General features: G+C 45.4%; 1 long non-coding RNA gene across 1 annotated transcript; it reads left to right on the top strand.

The window, feature by feature from the left end:
* Window positions 1-1556: 1556 nt before the first annotated feature.
* LOC126079699 (uncharacterized) lies at window positions 1557-3197 on the top strand. Its single transcript, XR_007518239.1, has 3 exons — window positions 1557-1767; window positions 2721-2813; window positions 3046-3197. It is a non-coding gene; the product is annotated as an uncharacterized LOC126079699 (long non-coding RNA).
* The last annotated feature ends 6119 nt before the right edge of the window (window positions 3198-9316 follow it).

Here is a 9316-nt window from a genome sequence, read left to right as displayed (position 1 = left end):
GTGCAAGGACCCTGGGGTCTCTGGGTAGAGAGGCAAGCTGAGTCCCTACTGGAGACCAGACCAGCCTTATCTCTATCCCTCCATATACCCACCCATCCAGGCACTCCACAACATACTGAAAGAAACCAGAGTCAAGATTTAGCAAAACAGGTATGCTATCTTCACTGATGCGGTTCAATCTGTCCCAGAGAGGCTGGCAGGTGAACTGGCAATTACACAGGAATGATACTACAACTGGAGAAACAAATTTTGCTGTGGGTGCGCCAAAAAGGGGCATCTGACTCATTCCTAAGAGGTCATTCTGCAAGAGTGAGGTCTAAACAAGAGCTGAAGGAGGGGGTAAGGGGAAAAGGCAAGAAGTTCTAAGTAGAGGATCAGCTTCTGCAAATGATTGAGGGAGAATGATATAACACAGCACTAGAAAAGAAATGGAATTCACAGCTGCTAGAGCATAAAATGTAGGTATGAGGAGAAGCAACAACGTGAACTTTGAAGTTCACAGGGCCATTTATGCCTTCTCAGCAGGGCGCACCATGGTGGGACTTATTCTGGAAGCTGACTTTTTTCTCTCTGTGGGCTGTGACTTGACCGTGCACATGATTGGAGACTGTTGTAGTCGCACAGTTGAGAGATGACCTTGGCCAGAGCTCATGTGTTGGTAGTGATCATGGAAGGGAATGGAAGATTTGAGAAAGAATCCAGAGAAGGATTTGGTGGTCTTTGCAACTGTGAAGTTGATGGTGTATGTGTCAATGACAATCGCATTGGAGTAGAGACTGGGGGTCTTTATGTGAGGGAGGGAGAGAAGCTTGGTTTTGAAACTGGGTTTTGATGTGTGTACAGGACATCTGAGTGGTCACGTCCAGTAGGCAGATAGAATTGTGGAACTGTGGTTTAGAAGAGATCTGGAAAGGAGTTGATGACTTGGGAGCTGTTGGCACAAAAATGAAACCCCGATTCTTCTAGGTGCAATGTGTGGAAGTTGTTGTGCCTCATAGGGTTTCCTAGGATATAATCTTTATGGGAGCAGGTTGTCAGGTCTTTCTTCCTCAGAGCTGCTGGGTGAATTCCACCCACCAACTTTTGGTTATCAGCCAGGTGTGCTTAGGTTACCAGCCAAGCACCACCAGGTCTCCTTTGTATGTGGAAGAATCCTACCTAATCTTGTGGGGAAGAGGAAGACTGCTCAGCCCAGAGATAAGATGGAAATTAGAAGGTCAAGGTCTTGCTTCTTTCGGTTTGTTTTTTTAAGGCCCATGAGACTTGAGCCTACTTAAACACTGATGGGAAGGAACCAGCAGCGAGGGAGGGTGTGAAATTCTGGTGAAGGGAGGAGATAGTTAATGGTGAGCTAGTTTTGAGAAGTCTGGAGTAAAGAGCAAGGACCTGCTGTGGGCTAGAGGAGGGGCCCAATTTCACTGAGGCAGGAAGGCAAGAGAAAAGGGAAAAGGGCAGGTGTTGGAGGCTTAAGGAAAGAGGAGAAATGTTTAAATAGCTGCTCTAACTGTGAGAAGAGAGACCTGATAGGAGAAACCTGGAAAGAGCGCCAAGCAGTACTGAGGGCTGAGCTGGGTCTGGAGACCATCAGTGCACGGGGGCAGAAAGGGTAATTTGTGACTGTTTTGTCCACAGGTCACTGCAGTTCAGGTGCAGGAGAGGAAATGACAGGAAGCTGAGGGTTGGCCAGACACATGCAAAGGAAGGGCTGGAATGTAGTGGATTCATGGCCTGGCATCTACCCTGCTTTTCAGAGAAGTGGACAAAGAGGTATGTCTGCGATAATGGGGGGACAGCCCTGACAGATGGTCCTGGGCTGAGGGCTTTGGGCACACCTTTCTGAACTCATGGGACTGGCCAATGCTGGCCTGTTCATGGGAGTCTGAGAAGCTTCCTGGGAGACTTCCTTCTAAGGCATGCTGGGGCCAGGTATTCATCACTTCTTGACTGAAAGAGCAGCCAAGTGCCTGGAGGGTCCTGCAGAGCAGGCATCAGCCCTGCAAATGAGGATTTGTTTGTAGAACACCTGCTATGCTCGTGGGAGCCACCAAGGGAGGGGGCAGCTCCAGGTGGCTTTGCAGGAGGGGATGAACTAAGGATAATGGGGTGACTGTGGGTGCTCGGTCTTGCTCCAGACCCCAGCCAGTGCTGCCTGGGATGCTCTGTCAACATTTGTGCACAAGAACCGTCTTTAACTCAATACCCACACCCCTCAGCAATACCATTTACAGACAGGAAGCACTAGCCCACAAAGCACATCATTTAATACTCACAACAACCCCATGAAGGAAGTGTTTTGAGGCCCATTTTATAAATGAGAGGATTGGAGGAGTTAAGTGACTTTGCTAAGATCACTCAGCTCATGAGTGGTGGAATCCAATCTTCGTTTATGCTCAAACTTTGTCTCATCCCATCCTATGTTCCATGGCTTTTTATTACAGTCAGTCTCTCGCATGTACCCACAGCCCCCTTCCTTGGGCTTAGCCCACAAACGGCAATCCTGGTCAGGAGGAACTCTTTGCCTACTCCCGCCTGCAGGACATGGCTGGGGAAAACCTCACCACAATCACATGAACAACTGACTTCATGGCCTTCAACCTCAAGTAGGCCCAATGGGGCCTTGGTGCTGTCTGGAAGTCCCCTTACCCTAACCTGGTCTATTCGCTCTCCTACTCTCTCAGGCAAACATTTCATATCAACTTTCTCTGTTCTCATACCTCCAGGGAGCATCTAGGGCCCCAAAGAGATGAAGGCAGCATGCTCCACAGTTTGTGGTAGGAAAGACCCATCTAGGACCTTCAGAGAGGAAGACTGAGGTATGGATCTCAGGGCACTAAGGTCAGAGCTTGTGCTTCAGATATGGGCTCCATCCACCTCTAGCAAATTAAGGGCTGGGCTTGATACTGCCCTGCCTAGGTAATAAAAAAAAAAAGGGGGGGCTTGGCAGTAACTCCCCTCACACTAATTCACAGATTTAATAAACCCTTTGGGAGTGAAGTATTTTGAATAGGGGCTCCATTAATACTGCCTCCTTCTCTGAATGTGCAGGTCTACGGGAACCGTGATGACCGCCCTCCACCAGGAGCTCAGTGGTGCTCTTCTGCCTTCCTGTCTTTCTGTCTGCTTCGGGGAAGAAGATGTGGAAGTACAGAAGGCTATGAATGTGCACCCTGGCTGCTTCTCACCTGGGAGGAGGGAGATGGCTTGGGGTGGAACTTGGTGAGATTCACTGCAACTCCAACTTCTCCTGGAAAGCTTGGGATCAGCAGAGCTGCCCTCTATTCTACCTGGTCTCATCCAACACCTCTGCCTAAAGAGCACCTAGCACCAGAGAGAAACATGATATCCTTTGAGCAAGATATCCCCACTGAGCCTCAATGATCCCTACCCACCCCTGTCAAGGGCCACAAAGCTGGGAAGTCTAACTAGGCACCAGATAGTCCTTACCCCAGGGCCATGGTCTTTTGGTCCACAAACCTGTTTGTGAACCAGCAATTATTTAGGGAGCTTTAAACAAATTATTAGAGGGAAGTTGTTTAAAAGCAGTACATTTCTAATAGCATTCTCACTACATGACTACCGGGCTACTGGAAACAGGTGTAGGCATTTCCTTTTCAGGCTACAAGTTGAGGTGGTCTTTAGTGGTGAATGTTGTTTTTAAAAACCACAAATTTCAGAGTTGACTCTGGCAGGTTGAGTGTCCCTGTGGATACATTGTAGAAGACAGATAGTAGGATGATAGGGACCTTATTCCAGGCAAGGCCCAAGTGAGAGTCTCTTAAGGGCAAGATACAACTGGAATCAAAGCTGAAGAAGTGACAATTGTCCATAAAGTCCCCTCAGTGGAGGAAGTGGTCTAAAGGTACTAAGGTGGAGCTGGCCTCCTCTTAGTAGGGAGACCAAGCTGCATATTTTGCTGAAAGTTGGCCTTTCAGAGTCCCTGGCTACCTGTGTGCCTAGCAGCCCTAGGAAGATCCAAGTCCACAGGCCCCGAGCCACAGGTGGTCCTCGGGAGGATTCTAGTGCAGGAACTGGTGGGCCTCGGTGGGGAAGGGTAGAGAACCCAGAGGTATGCAGGAGTACCACTCCCTGGGTTTGCTTCTGAGAGCTAGGAAACAGTGCCCAGGTTAAAGCTGACACCTCTGAAGAGTCACTGTTGAAGGTAGCTGGGGAGAAAGGACTAGAAGTTAGGAGGAGGAGAGCCGTGTCTCAGCATCAAGACTTCTCTGTTAGGTCTCAAGCCCCAGTGGCTTGGCCTTCTTCTGTCCTGTCCCTGTGCCTGCCAGGCCCAGGCCCTCTAAGTTCCTGTCACATGGGGCCCTTGAGCTCCCCACCCACCCACCCACCTTGTCACTCCATTCCTGGATGTCTCTCTCATGGCTCCCCACTGTCAGGCTGTTTGCTGGGCACCTGCCGCTTTCCTAGAGACCCAGATGGAGCTCTGGGAGTTGCAGGGACCTAGGAAATGGAGCAGAAGGCTTGTTAGTACTGTGAGCACTGTGCAGGGACAGCCCGCACCCCACCCTGGAGACTCCTTCCTGTCCTTCCAAAGTGTGTCTCGGGCCACGTGGCCTTGAGTTTCCATGACAATGGTAGCAAGTCCAAGAGCCTAAGCTGAAATTGCTGCCTCCACGAGCTGCACAAATAAGACAGTGATGGGGAAGGGAGCTCAGGAAAAACTGTCCCAAGGTGATGGGGGGGGGGGGGCATGGGGATGGGTAGGCGGCAGACCTAAGATCCATTTTTTCTTCCACTCTCGTTTTCATCTTTCCTCCTACCCCCAAACCTACCTCTCAGCTGCTGCATTGCTTCCCCTTTAACCAAGAAAATAGGAGCAACCAGAAAATGCTCCACCTTCCCACAACCAGCGTCTCTACCTATATACTCTTCTCTCCTTTTACAACAGATAAACTACCCCCAACTTTATCAACAGCCACTTATGCACTGGATCCCACCCTACTTTCTACTCAAGGACATCCCTCCTGCAATTGACCTCTGTCCACCTGTGTCATTAATTTTTCCCTCTATAGGCTCATCTCCTAGCAAATGAAATTATGGTGGGATAGCAAACTTAAAAACCAACCCTAGTGAGGTATAATTTGTATAGAAAAAATGCAGCCATTTTAAGTACAAAGCTAGATGAGTTTTGATAAGCATATACAACCATGTAATCACCACCATCAAGTTATATAGAGCATTTCCATCACCCCCGGAAGGTACCCCATTACTGAGTAGCATTTCTGTATATGGATTCAACAGCATTTATTCCTCTGCCTATTGGTGTATACTCACTCAGGGTCGCTATGAATCGGAATCGACTCAACGGCAGTGGGTTGGGTTTGGTTTTATTGGTGTATAATTGGGTTGTTTCCACCTTTTGGCTATTATGAATAAAAGTGCTATGAACACTAATATATGAGTCTTTGTGTAACATATCATTTGTCTTGGGTAAATTGCTGGATCATATGATAATGCATGCTTAGTTTTATGAAAAACTTAGTTCTCCAAAGGGGTTGTACCATTTTACAGTTCCACCATTAGTGGATTGGTATTGTTAGTTGGAAGCTCTGGTGGCGTAGTGGTTTAGAGCTCAGCTGCTAACCAAAGGTTTGGCAGTTCAAATCCACCAGCCACTCTTTGGAAACCCTATGTGGCAGTTCTACTCTGTCCTATGGGGTCCGTATGAGTTGGAATCCACTTGATGGTCGTGGGTTTTGTTTTGTTTTTTTAATTTCTTTTTTTAACTTTAGCCATTCTGTTTTGTATGTGTAGAGATAAGTTCATTTTGGTTTTAATTTGCACTTCTCTGATGACTAACGTTCATCCGGTAGCTTTTCAGGGCACACATCACTACATAAATAACAGATGCATACCGTGATTAGTGGCCAGTTGTGTCACTTCTTTCCAAGTCTGTAGGCAGCCGCCTTTATGGGCTATTTAAGGTGGAGTTAAGTGGTTAGCTGTGTTTGTGGTTGGCTAGTTATACTTTTAAAGTTTCCGTAAGGGGAAATCAGCAGGAGATCCCAGAGGGGACCTAAAACTAGGGCAAAGGGCACAGGCCTACTGTATGGGTTGAGCCCTAGAGGCCTGAGCTCAGAAGTTTGAAGCATTGACAATGATTTCCATTGTTCATGCACAGATTAAATAGCTAACCATGGGAATGCTGACACTGCTGCTGTTGTAAAGACTGGAGAGAGGCAACCAGAGGAATTTAGTAAAGGCAAACTTATCAACACAATGAGGAAGTGGTTACGACAACAAGGGTGAAGATGTCCGAAAGGAAGTGTCTGCACTTATTTTCTCATGTCCCATTCACCACTTTTTTCATTTATTTTACTGTGAAATATATCTTACATGCATACCATTTGCCATCCAGTCAATTCCAACTCATGGCGAGTCCATGTGCATCAGAGCAGAACTGTGCCCCACAGAGTTTTCAGTGGCTGATTTTTTTGGAAGTAGATCACCAGGCCTTTCTTCCAAGGTGCCTCAGGGTGAAATCAAACGTCCAACTTTTTGGTGAGTAGCCCAGTGCCCTACCCATTAATTATATTGTATTTTTCATTGAGAAATCTAGATACACATGAGCACAGGAAAAAACGGTTTGCCAAGCATAGAAGAGCAGCAGTCATGTTTATAGCTGCACGTTCAAGCTGCCTGATCAAACTCTTCACAAATAGTTTCTTCAAGAGAGTGTGGTCTTTTGTCATGGCTATCACCTTGGTCCCAGGGAAAAAGTGTAATTTTTTTTTTTTTTAATGAATTCCTTGGTTTAATGTCAGACTATTTCTACTGTTGAAACTCTGTACCTGTTAACGATCTCAGGTTAAACTCTTGTGCATCAAAAGACATTATCAAAAAAAAGTGAAAAGACAATCTACAGAACGGGAGAAATTATTTTTAAATCGTACATCTGATAAGGTCTGTCATGGATTAAACTGTGTTCCCCAAAAAATATGTGTCAACTTGGGTAGGCCATGATTCCCAGTATTGTGTGGTTATCCTCCATTTTGTGATTGTCATTTTAGGTTAAGAGGATTAGGGTGGGATTGTAACACCACCCTTACTCAGGTCACCTCCCTGATTCAAGGTAAAGGGAGTTTCCCTGGGGTGTGGCCTGCACCACCTTTTATCTCTCAAGAGATAAAAGGAAAGGGAAGCAAGTGGAGAGTTGGGGACCTCAAACCACCAAGAAAGCAGCACCAGGAGCAGAGCACGTCCTTTGGACCTGGGGTCCCTGTGTCTGAGAAGCTCCTTGACCAGGGGAAGATTGAGGACAAAGACTTCTCCAGAGCTGACAGAGAGAGAGAAAGCCTTCCTTCCCCTGGAGCTGACGCCCTGAATTTGGACTTGTAACCTACTAGATTGTGAGAGGATAAATTTCTCTTTGTTAAAGCCAACCACTTGTATTTCTGTTATGGCAGCACTGGATGACTAAGACAAGGTCTAATGTCCAAACTATGTAAAGAACTCCTATAACTAAAAACAAAAAGATTAACAACCCAATCACCAAAATGGGCAGAGAATGTGAATAGATATTTCTCCAGAGAATAGTCTCCAAAAAGGACCAATAAACACTTTAAAAGATGCTCAGCATCATTAGTCACTAAAAAAAGAAAAAAAGAAAAAAAACTAGTTGCCATTGAGTCAATTCCAACTCATGGTCACCCCATTCATGTCTGAGTAGAACTGTGCTCCATAAGGTTTTCAATGGCTGATTTTTTTTCTAGAGGATTTCCAGGACTTTTTTTTTTTTTTTTTTCTTCCAAGGCATCCCTGGGTGGACTCGGATTTCCAACTTTTCAATTAAGCAAAATGCTTTAACCCTTTCCAGAAGTTTATTTCCAGGCGGATAAACCTATGGGCTCATGCTGCCGCCTAGTGGTCAGATTGCTCACTCCAGGCAGATTTCAGCATCTCTTAAGTGCTTCAAGCTAGAGCGGGAAAAATGTTAATATAAATTTTAAAATGATAATGAAGAAGGAGAAGAAGAGAAGTGAACAAAAAGAGAGGAGGAAGGGAAAAAAACAGGGAGAAGAAAAAGATGTAGCTTCTCCAATGACCAAGGTGTTCACCAACTCAAAGGCATTCTGCCTTCTCAATTCCCCCATAAAAAAAAAATAAATAAAAAATAAAAAAGCATCCCCAGAAACTGAGTCCTGGGGGCAGTCATATCTTGTTCAGCCTAAAAAAAAACTCCCTTTGGGTCCACGGGTTGGGTGTAGGGGGAATTCAGAGGGTGGAAGCCTTGGAGGAGCTCCTGAGACAGCAAAGCCAAGCAGGAAGTGGGGGCTGGTTTGCAGCAGCACCTGCCAAGACTGGAACCAGACAGGCACACTGACACCTGAGTGCAGTCACTTGCCAACTTTGAAAAAGAAGCATGATGCTATTTTCAGTATTCATCTCAAAAAGAAGTCATTCACTTCTTAGGATAAATTGAGATGAGATTGCCCATACATTAGAAATAGCAACAAAATTCGTAACCTAGTATATTATTGATCTCTTTTTCTCGTGATAATTTATTTTCTATTGTACTTTAGATGAAGGTTTACAGAGGAAACTAGCTTCCCATTAAACAATCATTATACATATTGTTTTAGAGATAATTTAGTCCAACATCCTTCCAGCTGTCCATGTAACCCTAGGCTTTCCAGTTTTGCTTTTCAGAGAAAATGCATACACACCCCATCACTTGAATTGTAGTGTATTCACTATACAGGCCAGAGGTAATCCTGGTCAGGAGTCACAGGTTAAAGGTGTGCTCATTTGTTAACTCTAAATAACCCACCCTATTCCAATATGGTCCAATATGGTCCAGGAGCCAGCAACAATGGCTTCACATTGGAGTTTGTTAGACATGCAGATCTCTGCCTCCAACCCAGACCAAAGAATTAGAATACATGTCTAAATAAGACCCCTTGGTAATACATAAAAGGTGGAGAAACACTCTTCTAGATTACTGGGTTACCAGGTTTTTCCAAGATCATGGATCCTATGAGTAATACCAAGTACTCATTGGTCTGGGTCTGGAAAGGTCTTTCTCCCACAGCCTTCCTGATATCAAATCTTAACTAAATTTGAGAAGGCTTTTCAATAATTTTCTAAATCATGACTGACTAACTTGCACACCGCTGGCAAAATCTGCATTCGCCTATCTGGGTGGCACAAACAGATACATTTTCAGAGTCTAAATACTAATCCCTGAATTTTGTCCAGCTAATGAATTTCCACAGTAATGTCACTAACACAGACAAGAAATGGAGGGACATAGTCTGTGGGTGATTCTATGGTTAGTTCTTCAGTCTTCCCAGAAATTATT

The sequence above is a fragment of the Elephas maximus genome, chromosome 7 (assembly GCF_024166365.1).
Source record: "Elephas maximus indicus isolate mEleMax1 chromosome 7, mEleMax1 primary haplotype, whole genome shotgun sequence".
In the NCBI taxonomy this organism is placed as follows: Eukaryota; Metazoa; Chordata; class Mammalia; order Proboscidea; family Elephantidae; genus Elephas; species Elephas maximus.
Note: the sequence above shows the minus strand (reverse complement) of the source record. Positions and strands in the feature narration are given on the sequence as shown.